Source organism: Cervus elaphus, chromosome 11, assembly GCF_910594005.1.
Source record: "Cervus elaphus chromosome 11, mCerEla1.1, whole genome shotgun sequence".
Taxonomy (NCBI): domain Eukaryota; kingdom Metazoa; phylum Chordata; class Mammalia; order Artiodactyla; family Cervidae; genus Cervus; species Cervus elaphus.
In genome coordinates, this window is record NC_057825.1 from 8,832,757 (window position 1) to 8,852,215 (window position 19,459).

Genomic DNA, 19,459 nt, shown 5'->3' on the forward strand with positions numbered 1-19,459 from the left:
CCAAGAAGCCTTCTCTGAGTCTCTCCACGTGGTGCTGAGTTCTGGCTGCCACCAAAATCCATTCTCATCATCTTCCACAGTAATGGAATCATAGCCAGACACACAGCTAGACTACACTTCCCTCAAGGTGGCCATTTGATTTCATCACCCCACTTGTAGGAGGGTCAAAGTCTCAGAGGCATGCATGAATCCCGGCCCTTTACAGAGGGGGTGCTCCCTGCCATGTGCTCTTTCCCTCTCCATGGTTAGACCTCAACGGTGAAACCAGAGAGACCTCCAAGCCCACACTGAAGACAGAGGGTTCATTCCAAGCCTGACTATGTGGGGCAGAGGCATCTGACAACTTAAAATGCTTGGCTGGATGTGACAGAGAAATGCGCTTGTTTTTAACTGCATTTTGACATTCTAAACCAGCAAGGAACAACAAAGAAAAAAATAATTAAACCTATGACAAGTCCATAATTTAAAATGTGGAAACTGATCTGAGGTATATGAGCACATATTCTAGAAAATATATTTACTACAAAAAGCAAAGGAAATTTGAGGCCATTGCTAATTGTAATAATTTGGGAGGATACTTGATCTATGAATGTGAAATGATCTGTGATCAGCTTTCAGATGTAAAGCACAGTTTCTGAATTTGGAAATGGAAACCACATCTCACAGGGACCACAATGAATTCAAAATTAGATACCGAGAAGAAAATGCCCCCCAAAAGTAAATTAGAATATCGGTTTGAGATAAACAGAGAAAAATGATTAGCAAAAGCACAGAGAACATACCTGGGAGGAAAATGCAAGGAATAATGGACCCAGGTGTTATTCAGATGGTCTTTGGGTAGACAACCCAAGACTAACTAAATCATTCCTTAGACCAACTACTCTCTGGTAAGGTCCCCTACTAGTGAGCTAGACCACAACCAGAGAATGCCTTTATTTGCTGCAGAACAGCCTGACAGGGTCAGAAACAAAGCAGAGGGCAGGCAGTCCGAGGTCTCACCCTCCAAGGCCAGCAGAGAGGAGGGGGCTGGTCAGTCTCCACACACAGGAATATAGCTGGCTCTTTGTTATTCTTTGGGAGAAAGGTCCAAAAAAGGACATTCCCAAGCATGCTCTGACCTTTGCAAGTGCTTTGCAGACCAGGAGTTCAGTGACCAGTGAGATGTTTTTTATTGGATCAATCCAGACCTGCACTCCTGAAGGATGGCATGAGGTAGAGGGGTAAAATGAGGAAGTGGATAACAAGGAGACTGGAACTACTCCTAGAGGTCATTAGAGAGAACAGCACAGACACTACAATAAATATCAATGGGTTACTCTCTCTAGGTAAAGGAAAAAAGACTCAAGGGTTGGGAATACAAACGAAACCCAATTAGCTGTGAGAAGTAACAAAATAAAACAATACAATAAATACAATAAGACAATAAATCAATAATACAATAAATCATGAAAAAGAAAGGCATAATAAGTATTCATGGTAAGTTGGGGGGAAAATGGTGAGAGAATAATAAAATCAGAAGGTAGAACTTAGGAGAAAAATATCAAATTTTAAAAGTAATGGTACATGGGTAAAGAGATCTACTCACTCCCAAAATATAATAATTATAGACACTCATTCTAAGACAAAACTATTATAAATAGATGGAGTTTCTAAAAGTATAATTATAATAGGGGATTTAGTATATTTTTCTCTGATAGGTCAAAGCAAAACTAGTAAGAAATTACAGAGAAATCAAACAATAAAATGAATAAGCATGATTTAGTAGACATAATACAGAATTTATCAAGGTACAAACAGAAAATACATACCTTTTAAGGGCATCTATTAAAGCTATAAAAACTTCTATCCAGTATTCTATCCAAATACTGGATAGAAAACAAGCATGAATAAATTCAACAATAGAAACTGTACAGATGATTTTGTAGTACAGTGCAACTAAATAAGAAATTAGTGTCAAAGGATACAAAAAGGGAATTTTAAAACATACATCTGAAAAAACTCTTGGGCTAAGTAGGAAAACTAAGATTGGACACTATCCACATATCAACAATAAGAACAGTACCTATCAAAATAGATAATGGGAGAGATGTTATATTCACAGGAAAATTCTTATTTCTAAATGATTTCATTATTAAACAAGAAAGAATAAAAACAATGAACTAAAGCATTAACTTCTAGAAGATACAAAAAGAACAATGAGATACACCCAGGGAAAACAGGGGCAAGGAATCAATAAAAAATCAGAGCAGAAATTATAGATTTAGAAAGACAGTAGAATCAATAAACACATCCAAGAGATGGCCAGGAAGCCTGATCCTGAAAAGCAAAGAGTGCTCACTTTGGGAGCACATATACTAAACTTGGAGCAGTACAGAGAAGATTAGCATGGCCCCTGAGTAAGGATGACATGCAAATTTGTGAAGCATCCCATATCTTTATAAATTAAGACTTTGGGATTAACAGATACACACTACTGTACATAAAACAGAAAAACAACAAAGACTTACTGTACAGCACAGGGAACTATATTCAACATCTTATAATAATCTATAATGGAAAATAATCTGAAAATATATATATACATATATATGTAAATATATATGTACAAAAATGTTAGGTCTATGAATCAAGGCAAATAGGAAGAAGTCAAACAGGAGACGGCAAGAATGAACATTGACATTTTAGGAATCAGTGGACTAAAATGGACTGGAATGCGTGCATTTAACTCAGATGACCATTATATCTACTACTGTGGGCAAGAATCCCTTAGAAGAAATGGAGTAGCCATCAGAGTTAACAAAAGAGTCCAAAATGCAGTACTTGGATACAATCTCAAAAACGACAGAGTGATCTCTGTTCGTTGCCAAGGCAAACCATTCAATATCACAGTAATCCAAGTCTATGCCCTGACCAGTAATGCTGAAGAAGCTGAAGTTGAACAATTCTATGAAGACCTACAAGATCTTCTAGAACTAACACCCAAAAAAGATGTCCTCTTTGTTATAGGGGACTGGAATGCAAAAGTAGGAAGTCAAGAGATACCTTGAGTAACAGGCAAATTTGGCCTTGGAGTACAAAATGAAGCAGGTCAAAGGCTAACAGAGTTTTGCCAAGAGAACACACTGGTCATAGCAAACACCCTCTTCCAATAACACAAGAGATGACTCTACACATGGATATCAACAAATGGTCAATACAGAAATCAGACTGATTATATTCTTTGCAGCCAAAGATGGAGAAGCTCTATACAGTCAGCAAAAACAAGACTGGGAGCTGACTGTGGCTCAGACCATGAACTCCTTATTGCCAAATTGCCAAATCGAATAAAGTAGGGAAAACCACTAGACCATTCAGGTATGACCTAAATCAAATCCCTTATGATTATACAGTGGAAGTGACAAATAGATTTCAGGGATTAGATCTGATAGACAGAATGCCTGATGAACTATGGACAGAGGTTCGTGACATTGTACAGGAGGCAATGATGAATTCCATCCCCAAGAAAAAGAAATGCAAAAAGGCAAAATGGTTGTCTGACGAGGCCTTACAAATAGCTGAGAAAAAAGGAGAAGGTAAAAGCAAAGGAGAAAAGGAAAGACATTCCCATTTGAATGAAGAGTTCCAAAGAATAGCAAGGAGAGATAAGAAAGCCTTCCTCAGCGATCAATGCAACGAAATAGATGAAAACAACAGAATGGGAAAGACTAGATAGAGATCTCTTCAAGAAAATTTAGAAATATCAAGGGAATATTTCATGTAAAGATGAGCACAATAAAGGACTGAAATGGTATGGACCTAACAGCAGAAGATATTAAGAAGAGGTGGCAAGAATACACAGAAGAACTGTACAAAAAAGATCTTCATGACCCAGATAACCATGATGGTGTGATCACTCACCTAGAGCCAGACATCTTAGAATGCAAAGTCAAGTGGGCCTTAGGAAGCATCACTACAAAGCTAGTGGAGGTGATGGAATTCCAGTTGAGCTATTTCAAATCCTAAAAGGTGATGCTCTGAAAGTGCTGCACTCAATATGCCAGAAAATCTGGAAAACTCAGCAGTGGCCACAGGACTGGAAAAGGTCAGTTTTCACTCCAATCCCAAAGATAGGCAACACCAAAGAATGCTCAAACTACCGCACAATTGAACTCATCTCACATGCTAGCAAAGTAATGCTCAAAATTCTCCAAGCCAGGCTTCAACAGTATGTGAACTGTGAACTTCCAGATGTTCAAGCTGGATTTTAAAAAGGCAGAGGAACCAGAGATCAAATTGCCAACATCCATCAGATTACTGAAAAAGCAAGAGAGTTCTGGAAAAACATCTACTGCTTTACTGACTTTGCCAAAGCCTTTGACTGTGTGGATCATAACAAACTGGAAAATTCTCAAAGAGATGGGAATACTAGACCACCTGACCTGCCTCCTGAGAAATTTGTATGCAGGTTAAGAAGCAACAATTAGAACTGGACATGGAACAACAGACTGACTCCAAATCAGGAAAGGAGTACGTCAACGCTATATATTGTCACCATGCTTATTTAACTTATATGCAGAGTACACTAGGCAAAATGCCAGGCTGGATGAATCACAAGCTGGAATCAAGATTGCTGGGAGAAATATAAAAAACCTCAGATGTGCAGATGATACCACCCTTATGGCAGAAAGTGAAGAACTAAAGAACTTCTTGATGATAGTGAAAGAGAAGAGTGAAAAAGTTGGCTTAAAACTTAACATTCAGAAAACTAAGATCATGGCATCTGGTCCCATCACTTCATGGCAAATAGATGGGGAAACAATGGAAACAGAGAGAGACTTTATTTTTGGGAGCTCCAAAATTACTGCAGATGGTGACTGCAGCCATGAAATTAAAAGATGCTTGCTCCTTGGAAGAAAAGCTATGATCAACCTAGACAGCATATTAAAAAGCAGAGACATTACTTTATCAACAAAGGTCCATCTAGTCAAAGCTATGGTTTTTCCAGTAGTCATGTATGGATGTGAGAGTTGGACTATAAAGAAAGCTGAGTGCCGAAGAACTGATGCTTTCGAATTGTGATGTTGGAGAAGACTCTTGAGAGTCCCTTGGATTGCAAGGAGATCCAACCAGTCAATCCTAAAGGAAATCAGTCCTGAATATTCATTGGAAGGACTGATCCTGAAGCTGAAACTACAATACTTTGGCCTCCTGATGTGAAGAACTGACTCATTGGAAAAGACCCTGATGCTGGGAAAGATTGAAGGCAGGAGGAGAAGGGGATGACAGAGGATGAGATGGTTGGATGGCATCACCAACTCAATGAACATAAGTTTGCGTAAACTCTGGGATCTGGTGATGGATAAGGAGGCCTGGCGTGCTGCAGTCTATGGAGTCACAAAGAGTTGGACACAACTGAGCGACTGAACTGAATACACATAACTAAATCACTTGGCTGTACACCTGAAACTAACACAATAATGTACATCAACTATGTTTCAATAAAATAAAAAAATAAATAAAAAGCAAAGAAGAACACAAATATATGGAGTGATAATAAAGAAAATATAATTGCTAAAAAGAAAAGAGATTTTTTTTAAAGATGTGAGAGAACACCATATGAGACTATGCAAATACTACCAAAAACTTCAGTGAAATGGAAAATTTCTAGGAAAATATACATAATGAAGATTATTTGAAAAAGAGAAAGAAACCGGAATATACTAGTAACTATAGAACTGAAGAGGTTGTCAGACCACTGCCCCAGACAGGCAGCCCTGGCTCAGAGGGTCTTTGAGGAGGGGAAGGGTCCTGTCCTCACCTGCCAGCCATACCCTCATTCACAGTAATGCAGTTTCCCTAGAGAAGAAGCAAATAGCAGAGTTCTTTTCTATTTGTTTGGTGCACAAGTTCAGGGAAACGTATTAACATACATATATATGTATTTTTTTTAACAATGGACAATTTTTTTGAATTTTTTACAGTACTGTTTTTGTTTTGGTTTGTTTGTTTGTTGATGGGTTTTTTTTTTGGCCACAAGACGTGGAGTCATAGCTCCCTGACCAGGGATTGAACTCTCACCCCCTGCATTGGAAGGCGACATCTTAACCACTTAAGTTAACAAAGTTAACTTAACCACTTAAGTCCCTTAACAAATATTCAACATCAGTAATGTTAAGAAGAAAAGACAAGCTCTTTATGTTATTTTACTTTATTTTGTCTAACGTCTCTAATCTGGTCATACACCACATACACCAAAGGCTCAGTGGGGAGCACTGAGCCTGAGAGAGAAAAGGGAAAAAGCAAATCAAATCATCAGTTAGGATCTGCCCAGCCCTACAAGGGATTCCTTTAGAGATCCTGCACTGGCCAGTACTGGGACTGCTAGCCCCATTTAGGTCTAATTTTAAATTAATTAAGATAAAGTAAAAACCACTCAGTTCCTCTGTGGCACTGTCCATATTTCAAGTGTTCAGTAGCCCCAGGTGGTGGCTACACTGGACAGAGCAAATGACAAATTTCCACAGTCATGGAAAGTTCTAATCGACAGGACTGTGTGACATGCTAGACCTTGATGCAACTCTGGGGGACCAAGATCAATTCAGTTTCTCAGGCTGAATCACCTTCAGTTAGTTGAGTACACTAAAAATGGTGGAAATTCATGTCATTTAGCATCTGCAGTAGAGGCTTTGTTCCAATCTCAGCCAAACTGATTCATTGAACACTAAACAGTGTTTAGTGTCTTAGATGTTTTATTTCTGGAAAAAAGTAATCTCCAAGCATTTATAACCGTCTCTATGATTCAACAAACTAACATAAAATAAAAAATTAAAAACAGTAAGAATAAAGTGGTATTCATTAACTACTATAAATAAAAGTATTATTAGCTTAATTTTAGAGGCAATTAGATGAAAATATTTCCTAAATTAATACATATACATAAGTTTTCAGAAACATAGGCTCTTCTCCTCTCCACTGAATTGATTTGTTTCTTTGGGCTGGTGTCTGTTTCCACACCTACAGAAGTGCTAGGATTCCCTGTGATTTCTGCTTATCACGCATTGGGTACATGACATTCAGGTATATATAAGTCACAGAAACAGTATTTTAATCTAGGGAGATATCTTTTAACATTTATGTAAGTTACATCTTTAAAAATAAGATATCAGATTTCTATCTCCCATCCCCAACTCCTTTCTTTGAAATGAGTGGTTACCAGTGTGTGTTTTAGCGCTCAATTTATCAGGTTCAGTTCCACACTTACTAGCTGTGCGACCTTGGGCAAATCACTTGATTTTTCCTCTCTAAATTTCATTTTCCTTATTTCTAAAATGAGGACAAAAAATAAAATAAAATGAAGACAATGACTGTAGCTACTTCTAGGTCTGGGGAGAGAATTCAATAATATAAAACATGGAATGATCCTAGAATAGTGTCTGGACATAGGACATGTTCAATCACGTTATAACAATATGTATTTTCTTTTTCATTTATTTTTATTAGTTGGAGGCTAATTACTTCACAAAATTGCAGTGCGTTTTGTCATACATTGATATGAATCAGCCATAGATTTACACTTATTCCCCATCCCGATCCCCCCTCCCACCTCCCTCTCCACCCGATTCCTCTGGGTCTTCCCAGTGCACCAGGCCCGTGTACTTGTCTCATGCATCCCACCTGGGCTGGTGATCTGTTTCACTATAGATAATATACATGCTGTTCTCTTGAAACATCCCACCCTCGCCTTCTCCCACAGAGTCCAAAAGTCTGTTCTGTACTTCTGTGTCTCTTTTTCTGTTTTGCATATAGGGTTATCATTACCATCTTTCTAAATTCCATATATATGTGTTAGTATGCTGTAATGTTCTTTATCTTTCTGGCTTACTTCACTCTGTATAATGGGCTCCAGTTTCATCCATCTCATTAGAACTGATTCAAATGAATTCTTTTTAACAGCTGAGTAATATTCCATGGTGTATATGTACCACAGCTTCCTTATCCATTCGTCTGCTGATGGGCATCTAGGTTGCTTCCATGTCCTGGCTATTATAAACAGTGCTGCGATGAACATTGGGGTGCACGTGTCTCTTTCAGGTCTGGTTTCCTCGGTGTGTATGCCCAGAAGTGGGATTGCTGGGTCATATGGCAGTTCTATTTCCAGTTTTTTAAGAAATCTCCACACTGTTCTCCATAGTGGCTGTACTAGTTTGCATTCCCACCAACAGTGTAAGAGGGTTCCCTTTTCTCCACACCCTCTCCAGCATTTATTGCTTGTAGACTTTTGGATGGCAGCCATCCTAACTGGCATGTAATGGTACCTCATTGTGGTTTTGATTTGCATTTCTCTGAATATGAGTGATGTTGAGCACCTTTTCAAGTGTTTGTTAGCCATCTGTATGTCTTCTTTGGAGAAATGTCTGTTTAGTTCTTTGGCCCATTTTTTGATTGGGTCATTTATTTTTCTGGAATTGAGCTTCAGGAGTTGCTTGTATATTTTTGAGATTAATCCTTTGTCTGTTGCTTCGTTTGCTATTATTTTCTCCCAATCTGAGGGCTGTCTTTTCACCTTGCTTATATTTTCCTTTGTTGTGCAAAAGCTTTTAAGTTTAATTAGGTCCCATTTGTTTATTTTTGCTTTTATTTCCAATATTCTGGGAGGTGGGCCATAGAGGTTCCTGCTGTGATTTATGTCGGAGAGTGTTTTGCCTATGTTCTCCTCTAGGAGTTTTATAGTTTCTGGTCTTACATTTAGATCTTTAATCCATTTTGAGTTTATTTTTGTGTATGGTGTTAGAAAGTGTTCTAGTTTCATTCTTTTACAAGTGGTTGACCAGTTTTCCCAGCACCACTTGTTAAAGAGGTTGTCTTTTTTCCATTGTATATTCTTGCCTCCTTTGTTGAAGATAAGGTGTCCATAGGTTCGTGGATTTATCTCTGGGCTTTCTATTCTGTTCCATTGATCTATATTTCTGTCTTTGTGCCAGTACCATACTGTCTTGATGACTGTGGCTTTGTAGTAGAGTCTGAAGTCAGGCAGGTTGATTCCTCCAGTTCCATTCTTCTTTCTCAAGATTACTTTGGCTATTCGAGGTTTTTTGTATTTCCATACAAATTGTGAAATTATTTGTTCTAGTTCTGTGAAAAATACCGTTGGTAGCTTGATAGGGATTGCATTGAATCTATAGATTGCTTTGGGTAGTATAGCCATTTTGACAATATTGATTCTTCCAATCCATGAACACGGTATGTTTCTCCATCTGTTTGTGTCCTCTTTGATGTCTTTCATCAGTGTTTTATAGTTTTCTATGTATAGGTCTTTTGTTTCTTTAGGTAGATATACTCCTAAGTATTTTATTCTTTTTGTTGCAATCGTGAATGGTATTGTTTCCTTAATTTCTCTTTCTGTTTTCTCATTGTTAGTGTATAGGAATGCAAGGAATTTCTGCGTGTTAATTTTATATCCTGCAACTTTACTATATTTGTTGATTAGCTCTAGTAATTTTCTGGTAGAGTCTTTAGGGTTTTCTATGTAGAGGATCATGTCATCTGCAAACAGCGAGAGTTTCACTTCTTCTTTTCCTATCTGGATTTCTTTTACTTCTTTTTCTGCTCTGATTGCTGTGGCCAAAACTTCCAAAACTATGTTGAATAGTAGTGGTGAGAGTGGGCACCCTTGTCTTGTTCCTGATTTCAGAGGAAATGCTTTCAATTTTTCACCATTGAGGGTAATGCTTGCTGTGGGTTTGTCATATATAGCTTTTATTATGAACAACATGTATTTTAATAACAGTATGGTAATGATTAATACAAAAGGCCCTGATTATTGCTAGTATGATTAAAACATTTCAATGCTGCATTTAAACTCTTGGAAAGTCTGTTTAAATGTTTGTCGCTCTTCCAGCATTATTGAGAACCTATTTCCCCAGGCCTGTACTAACTGCTGAATTTATAAAGACAAATGCAACATGATCTGTGCCCTACAGGAGCATAGAGCCTAGTGGGAGAGACAGACACACACAAGTAAACAGATACATCACACACAACCTGGTTAAATGCCACAGTACAGAAGAAAGTACCGGGCACAGGGGGAGGTCAGATGCTGCAGAGATAACTCTGCCTGGGGGAGCTGAAGGTTTCGTTGCTATCATGCAATTTATTTATTTATTTTTAAAATATTTACTTATTTATTTTCTAGGCTGTGACGGGTTTTAGCTGTGGCATTTGGGATCTTTTCAGTTTTGGCATGCAAACTCCTAGTTGCGGCATGTGTGATCTAGCTCCCTGGTCAGGCATAGAACTGGGCCCCCTGCATTGGGAGAGCAGTCTTAACTACTGGACCACCAGGGAAGTCCCACTATAATGCAATTTATTCTAGAAGATGTATAGGACCTTTAAGAAACAATTTCCAACATAAGCAGATTTTAAAAACTACCAATACTGGACAAGCAGACCATTTGCATATGCAAATAAGACATGCACACACACACACACACAGACACACACACAGACACACAGACCTGACTTAGAAATGCTCAGAAGGGAAGACAGAGATTCAAAATGTTTGCATCAAAAAAAGGTGGGGAGATAACGCCTGAACATGGGTGGAAGGAGCCATCCCCTGACTGGATCCCTTCTCCTGGGGACTCTCGGTCACTTCCACTGCCTGCAGGGAGAGGTCAGAGAGGATGTTCTCTTCCTCCCACTCTTTCCTTCATCCCATTCTGCCCGTTCAAAGGCGTGGGGAAAAGACTTGGGAGGCTGGGTGGCTGGAGTGCTGAGCACCAGGGTACATGTCAGAGTACCCAAATTGGTTAGAAGAGTCTCCAATTAGGATGATAAACGTTGGCTGAAGAACCAGCATGGTCCTGGATCTGGGCTCAGACTTATCATCCACATCTCTGGCCACCATCCTCAGCAAACTCCACATCCATCACAGTGATCTCTCTGATGTCTTTGAGCTCACACCCTTCTGCTTTCTCAAATCTAATGACCTCACTTGACTTCATGATTTTGTCATCCATTCCCAAGACCCCAAACCCATTCTCACCCACACTAGTAGAGTGTTGTCATCATAGTACCTGACGTAGAACCCACTCTGGCTCCTTTGGGTATACATGCTAGCTGGGGATCTGTGGTTAATCACGCCAACACTGCATTTACAAACCCCTGAGTCAAATCCCAGCTCTCAATCACCCCCTACTAAGTAAACTCTCATTCTCCCCTTCTGTGTTCAAAGAAACAAATTTCCATATGGCTAAGGCTATGACAGGCTCATGCTGCTTGACCATGGCTAGATCCTCACTACCACTCTCCAGTTCTTTTATCCATTCCTTTTTTACTTCCCATTATATCTCCCATCTTGGCCCTGACTTCTCAATCAACAGGTTATCACTCCGGAAACACATTTTCTTCTAAGCAGTGACTTTTCCACCTATTCTATTGAGAAATCTGAGGTAAGTCAGGACGAGTATTCTCCTTTAACCTTTCATCTCGAAGTATATCCATCCATCCTGGCTTCTTCATTAAAATAATATCTGACTAGCAGTCTCTGATACTCAAATTCCCAGTAAAATATTTGGGAAGATTCCGCACAAAATATGACAATTCATGAGTCTGAGACTGATTTTCCAACCTATGGCCAGAATATCAGGACATTTTCTACCTATTCTATGGCCAGTGGAGAAGAACTGGGAAACCTATTTGGTCACTGACTTTGCTGGCTGAAACAGAACAAATCTGTGGTTATCACAGAAAGCTGGATGGCAATTTATTTTTCTCTTCCCCATCTCCTTTGGGCTAAGAAACCCTGGGTCTATACAAAGAGTAACAGTAAAACACAGGGAGTCATCTCTTTATTGCACGAGCACTGCATTTTAAGGTAGCCCTAGCCACTCCAGCACCTCTTTTTCCTCTTCAAGAAAACATTGGGTAAGACGGGGCAGGGAGAGAGACAAAGTCCATGTTAGAAAAATGTAGCTTTAGGATTTCCCTGGTGGCCCAGTGGCTAAGAATCTGCGCTCCAAATGCAGGGTACCAAGTTCCACCCCTGGTCAAGGAACTAGGTCCCACATGCCACAACTAAAGATCCCGCGTGCTGCAGCTGAAGATCAAAGATCTCGAGTACTGCAACTAAGACACAGTGCAACCAAATAAACAGATATTTTAAAAAAGAAAGAAAACGCAGTCTTCATAAGTGAAGAGCCATAGACAGGGAGAGAGACAGGGAGGGTCCTGGTAGCAGAGCACCCTGGGGGACACAGTTTTGTCAATATGCCAAGCAAGTGGTCACACCAAAGTGTGGTTGGGTATGGGGGGATTCCACCTTCATAATCTCCACCCGATTCTTTACACAGATGGTGTTTTCTCAAGTTTATGTAAAGAGTTAGGCAAACATTACTTTAATACTCCTCTTCCAACCAGACTGCTAGCCATAGCCCTCTAAGTCCTGGCTATATGTATAAATTCTAGAGCCACTGGTTCAGAGCAGCAAAAAGCCAAGCATGGAGGACATCCTATCCCTTCCCAGCAGAGCTTCACTAGAGAAACACCAATCAGACCCTGGATATTGATCAGGGAGCTTTGCATAGCCACCAGCCATCCAGATACTTGATTCAGAGAAGCTGCGGTACCCAAAAGGACAATGAGAGCTCAGGGTCAGTTGTACATTTTGTCTCTTGAAAATAAAAGGTCTGAATAGCTCTTTGTATTTGTCTAAAGATTCTGTATTATAAAAAGGAAAAAAAAAATCACAAACATGGGAGTTATTTAAAATAATGCTACATATGATCCTAAAAACTGAAAAAAGAAGCACATCATTTTTTACTATGAAACCAAAACAAAAGATTTAAAAAGCATCTGTTGTCCTCAATAATACAGAAGACAATTTTTACAGTAAGTGGGTAAAGCTTGTGGAAGTGGGCAAGATAAATGAGGGCCAAAAAATGCAAATATAGGATTAAAATTAAAAATCCTCATTGGAGGAGGAAAGTGAAATGTTTATTGTATACAACAGAGACAGTAATATGTTTATCATTTGAGATGCCTTCCCAGAATGAAGAGGAACAAAATATAAAATAATGAGAAAGACAAGACAGTGACTGAGGACAGAGAAAAAGACCTTCCTTATTATTTCAAGAGGAAAAATGAGCAATAATCAAACATACATCTGAAGAAAATATTCATCCATGACATAAGACCTGGGTCTAAGAATCACAAAGATGCAATGTTTTAGTCAAAATTGCTGAGAAGAGAAAGACATAGAAAAACTATGAGAAACATTTTAAAAGTAAAAGAAGAAAGTCTGAGAAAGATCAAGATAGGAAGTTACCAATAAAGAAAATAAACTAAATTTTCACAGGCTTCTTTCTGAACACTAAAAGGAAGAAAGTAACTGTTTTGGCTTGAATGGTATTCCCTGTGCTCCCACCCCAAACACCTTTGCATCCACCAGGAATCTCAGAATATGCCCTTATTTGCAAAGAGGGTCTTTGCAGATGTAATTAGACAAGTTAAGATGAATTCACTGGATCAGGGTGGGACTTAAGTCCAATGGCTGGTATCTCTCTTTAAAAAAAAAAAAATTAATTTGGTTGCTCCAGGTCTTAGCTGTAGCATGTGAAATCTAGTTCCCTGACCAGAGACTGAACCCATGCCCGCTGCACTGGCAGCTCGGAGTCTTGACCACTGGATCACCAGGGAAGTCCCAGCTGGTATCTTTACAAGAGAAAAGAGGGTGATGCAGATACAGAAGTGCAGGCTAGGAGGCCATGTGATGCAGAAGCAGAAACTAGAGCGATGCAGCTACAAGTCAACGATGTCAGGGATTACTGGCAACCCCAGAAGCTGGATGAGGTGAGGGACAAAAGTCGTCCCTCAAACCTTCAGAGCGAGTGCAGCCCTGCCAACATCTTGACTTCAGACTTCTAGTCTCCAGAACTATGAGAGAATAAATTTCTGTTGTTTTAATCCATTTATGTGTTCGTGCTAAGTCACTTCGGTCGTGTCCGACTAAGGATCTTTGATTTTTGTTGTGGCAAAGGAAACTCTTAGTTGAAGCTTGTAGGATCTAGTGCCTGGACCAGGGATTGAACCTGGGTCCACTGCATTGGGAGTGGGAAGTCTCAACCACTGGACCACCAGGGAAGTCTTTTATTGTTCTTCTTTACTTAAAAACAAAGTAGTCTCTGGACTTCCTCGGAGATCAAATGATAAACCTGTAAGGAGTTAAGTCACTTTCACAATGGAAGATTGTGGAGAAAAAAAAAAAAAAGCACACTATTTGGCTCATTCCAGACATGCCAAATCAGAGCCTGAATCTTAAATAAATTCCTCAAGTGATTTTTATGCACAATAAGGGGTACTAGAGGGCTTCCCAGGTGGTATGGTGGTAACGAATCTACCTGTCAATGAAGGAGACACAAGAGACGTCTCGGGTTTGATCCCTGGGTCAGAAAGATCCCCTGGGGGAGAAAATGGCAACCCACTCTAGTATTCTTGCCTGGAGAATCCCATGGACAGAGGAGGCTGGTGGGCTACAGCCTATGGGGTCACAAAGAGTTGAATACGACTGAGCATGCACACATGATGATGACAACAGAGGGGCACTGGAGCATAGCTTATAACAGTGGGGAGGTCACAGAACTTCTAAATAAATATAACCTACTGTGCATAAGACGGGAGACAGACAAGCTCAACAACTTACAAGTTGTGTGACTTTGGACAAGTTAATTAATCTCTTTGAACTTCAGTAACCTCATCTGTAAAATGGGGGTAACAAAAGTATCTATAAAACTATCAGGTAGTTGTGAAATTTATATGAATACGTATGAAAAGTGAAAGTGTTAGTCGCTCAGTCGTGTCGGACTCTTTGTGACTCTGTGACTGTAGCCTGCCAGGCTCCTTTGTCCATGGAATTCTCCAGGCAAGAATACTGGAGTGGGTAGCCATTCCTTTCTCTAGGGGATCCTCCCGACCCAGGGATCCAACCCAGGTCTCCTGCATTGCAGGCGGATTCTTTACCATCTGAGCCACCAGGGAAGTCCCATGAATACATAATACATATTTCCATGCATATATATATATGTATCTATGTCTATCTCTCTCTCTCCTCAAAAGACTGTCTGGCATTGTCCATGCACACCCATGTGAATAAGAGAAACTTAGCCAGGAAATCTATTGAGAATATAAAATCAACGGAATTTGGTAAGAGCCTGGATGTGAGCTTTGGGTGATTTCCTAGTTTCTGAAATTAGCAATGGCTGCGATTCATGGGGTCGCAAAGAGTCAGACACGACTGAGTGACTGAACTGAACTGAAGAAGATAAAGCCATTCTCTAGCGGTGTGGGAGGGTAAAGAGGGAGGACTGAGTTCAATACTGGGCATTTTAAGGTTCAGTTGCCCATGGGGACGTCCTGTGGGCGTATGAGCAGATGGCCTTAGATGCTGTGGATAGAGACCTGGGAAGAATATACGGATCTGTGAGCCACCAGCCTGAAGACAGTACCTGAAGCCATGAAGGTAGGAAATGTCACGAGGAAGAGCAGATCAGGTGAGAAGGGTGTCTTGAGACAGAACCCTGAGAAGCATCCAAATGTGAGGACCAGACGGGAAAGAAGCAGAGGAGGTACAGTAGAGAGGCAGGAGGAAAAACACAAAAGAGCAGACACACAGACACTGGGGGAGGGGAACGTGTTAAGAGGGCGCATGCGCAGAGCGGCCCATGAGCTAAAGGCTAGATGCGTCTCTTTAGTGACCTTGGCAAGTACTGGATTAGTGGGAACAAGAAAGGAGAGCATTCAAAGTCGAATTCATAAGGGAATTTGTGGAACTATCACAGGGATCGAAAAGAGAATTTAGAGTGGCTGAAATGTATTCCTAAAGTAATGATAAAGTCTTCACATCTATTCAGCAAACACAGCTTGAGATTGTATTTTAAAACACTGCAACATAGAGATAACCGCAGAAGACCAATTAAAAGACTGAGGCCAAAAACTATACAATCCTTTTCTTACACATAAAGGAACCCAAAGTAACGGCTTTAATTAAATATGTAAAATACTTCAATATAAAAAATTAAAATATTAGTTGTGGCATGAAACTGGGGGCCCTTTTCGTGTTGGTCACAGCAGATGACACCAGGTTTGGGCATGATTTTTCCTAAATTCACCCAGTGTGGGGAACAGGGGAGCAAATTTTAGACCCCACAGATCTTCTCCCTTTCTACCAAGAAGGTGAAGCTGCAACCTGGGGATAGAGGTATACCCTAAGGAAACAGGACTTGCCCTGAGACAGAAGAAAGCTGAAGACAAGGGTCTCAGCTTGGGGCTGCTGAGAGAGATCTGAATGAAGCCTCAAATACTCTGGGTCCTGCAGCCCTGGGGAAATCTGTCCCAAGTTGTCTGCTAGGAGGCAGCTAATAAGTTAAAAGTGTTAGACTTAGTTCTGAGGATCTAACAAAGAGCTATAAATGTTCAGAGACCACATGGTGAAAGGTTGGCAAAAAGGTAAGATTCGTTTTCAAGGTAATACCACTAAAAGAAGTAAAAGGGTGGCTTTCAAATTCTTGGTGTGTGTTCATGGCTGCCAAGTACTACATCAGGAAAAAGTTATTTGGCTGCACTGGGTCTTAGTTGCAGCATGCAGGATCTAGTTCCTTGACCAGGGATTGAACCCGGGCCCCCTGCATTGGAAACTTGGAGTCTTAACCACTGGATCACCAGAGGAATGCCAAGTACTACATCTTTGATCATGCATGCAAGCATGCTAGATCGCTTCAGTCGTGTCTGACTCTTTGTGACCCTATGGACTGTAGCCTGCTAGGCTCCTCTGTCCATGGGATTCTCCAGGCAAGAATACTGGAGTGGGTTGCCATTCCCTTCTTCAGTCTTTGATCACAGACCTGCCTAAATAAATAAGTAAATACTGGTTCTTAAAAATACCTTCCAGAAAAGAAAATACTTTGTATTCATAAAAACAGTATTTGTTGTTCAGTCGCTCAGTTGTGTCCGACTCTTTGCGACCCATGGCCTGTAGAACACCAGGCTTCCCTGTCCATCACTATTTTCCAGAGTTTGCTCAAACTCATGTCCATTGAGATGGTGATGTCATATTTTTGCTCAAGCTTAAAATTTATTTTTGATACAACTGATGATACATACCGCCAAGCCTTGTTGTACTAAAAGTTGAAGTGGGCACATGACAGGACCTGGTGTAAGGCAGAAGTCACTTTGGCACAAGTGAGAAGTGAGAGGCAATAGATATTATCAAGCAGGCATCCAATAAAGACTGGGTATCTGAGACACACATGAGAATTTTCCTCCATAGTATACAAGAGATCACAGGTAGAAAACTCGATTTGCTGTGAAGAATTAACCAATAAACAGTATGCCAACAGTTTGTATCTCTGGTTACACAAAATATAAACTGTATTAAACACTGAGAAAAATTTGAAAGTATTTATTTGTGTTCAAATATTTATTTATTTGGCTGTTTGTCTTAGTTGTGGCATGTGGGGTCTAGTTCCCTGACCAGGGATCAAACCTGGACCCTCTGCATTGGGAGCAAAGAGTCTCAGCCACTGGACCACCAGGGAAGTCCTGAAAGTATTTTTATAGTGCACCAGGGACCTATATCCCACCAGCTGAAGACCCCTGGAGTCACAGAACAAAGACCCCCGGGTTCCAGCAGAAGGTGTGGGAGCCAGAGATTGTGAGCTGAGCTGACGGGGCAGTGGCAGGAGGGAGCGTCACCCAAAGAAGGACGTGGGGGCACACAGGAACGGAAGACTTGTGTGCCCACCAGGGACCTGGCATGAGTGCCCAGGCCTGCGGAGGGAGGGAGTGGAGTGTTTGCAGTTCTAGTTTTGAAACTAGAGAGCACACTGGTGCCAAATATCCCTGGAGTGGCTGTTTCCAAGGTTGATTTTGCCTGGAAAAACTTGGAGGACTTGTCTGATATTCTTACTACAATATGTGTTAAGCTAGTTGATTTGGAAGACTTTTGGACCCCAATTAACACAGGGCTCAGTGCTCAAAGCAGTCACCAAATAGCTGGGCAGGGGATGCTAATTCTCCCCAGGTGTAGTTGATCCTAGGAAAATAGGTCATAGAAGCCCTGATCAAAGAGTAGGGGAGGGAGGAGACAAGGGTCAAAACCATTCTGTGAACTAGGTTACCCTCAATGGGGGACAGAGGATGCGCTGTTAAGAGCTAGAAGCTGAACACAGAAAATATTATTTTATGCTCTACCTTACTTTTTAGAAAAGATTTAAAGCGTCTTCCTGAGATATATCTCACTCAAAGGAGAAAATTAGAAACAAAACAAATTTAGAACAAGGGAAAATTCAGTCAGTTCAGTTGCTCAGTCATGTCCGACTCTTTGAGACCCCATGAATCGCAGCACACCTAGCCTCCCTGTCCATCACCAACTCCCGGAGTTTACTCAAACTCATGCCCATCGAGTCGGTGATGCCATCCAGCCATCTCATCCTCTGTCATCCCCTTCTCCTCCTGCCCCCAATCCCTCCCAGCATCAGGGTCTTTTCCAATGAGTCAACTCTTCGCATGACGTGGCCAAAGTATCGGAGTTTCAGCTTCAGCATCAGTCCTTTCAGTGAACACCCAGGACTGATCTCCTTTAGGATGGACTTGTTGGATCTCCTTGCAGTTCAAGGGACTCTCAAGAGTCTTCTCCAACACCACAGTTCAAAAGCATCAACTTTTCGGCGCTCAGCTTTCCTCACAGTCCAACTCTCACAGGTGTGGGTAAATAAACTGAAAACAAGAGAATAAAATTAGGCTGCCTGTTAGACAGTCTTTTAAGGCTGTTCAAGGCAAGCCATAAATAGGGTCCTGAGCTTCGTAGAGGCCAGTGCAAAGAGGAAAAAACCCATTTAGAGGATGTCCACTGCATATAAGGTTAACAACGAAGCTGCTTTTTGGTCCTGGGAAAACTTTTCTCTCTTAAAGGAGATACTGTGTGACAGACGAAATCCTCAAGCGCTTCCTCCCAAGTGACACACCATCCAGAGTCATATGGCTCTTTTCTGATCTGTCCATCAGTGCAAGTTAAAGGCATAACACAAGGGCACAGATCAAGAAAAACTCTTGCTTTTCTAACAGGGCCAAGAAAAGTGGCCCCTCTAAAGTGTGGGCCAAATGTTGTTGCTACCTTATGGTTGGGCCTAAACCAGGAATTAAATTTAAACCATTTATCGTACGGACATTTCTTAAGTAATTTTTTCTGAACATTCTTCTTAAAATGAAACTTTTGTTAAGATTTGGACCTAAGAGAGTTTGAAATTATATATTTCAGCTAACACTTAAAGCAGAGCTACTTTATGCTGTTGATTAAGGACAAAGATGGGCTCCCCAGGTGGCACTAGTGGTAAAGAACCTACCTGCCAATGCAGGAGACGTGGGTTCGATCCCTGGTTTGGGAAGATCCCCTAGAGGAGGGCATGGCAACCTACTCCAGTATTCTTTA

At 40.7% G+C, this 19,459-nt stretch overlaps 1 protein-coding gene and 1 non-coding gene across 5 annotated transcripts in view; one reads left to right on the forward strand and one right to left on the reverse strand.

Annotated features, from left to right (window-relative positions):
* GARNL3 (GTPase activating Rap/RanGAP domain like 3) overlaps positions 1 to 19,459 on the reverse strand; it is a 161,475-nt gene that overhangs the window by 89,086 nt on the left and 52,930 nt on the right. The gene's annotated exons all lie outside the window — the stretch shown is intronic.
* LOC122704107 lies at positions 2,331 to 2,437 on the forward strand. Its single transcript, XR_006343737.1, has one exon. It is a non-coding gene; the product is annotated as a U6 spliceosomal RNA (small nuclear RNA).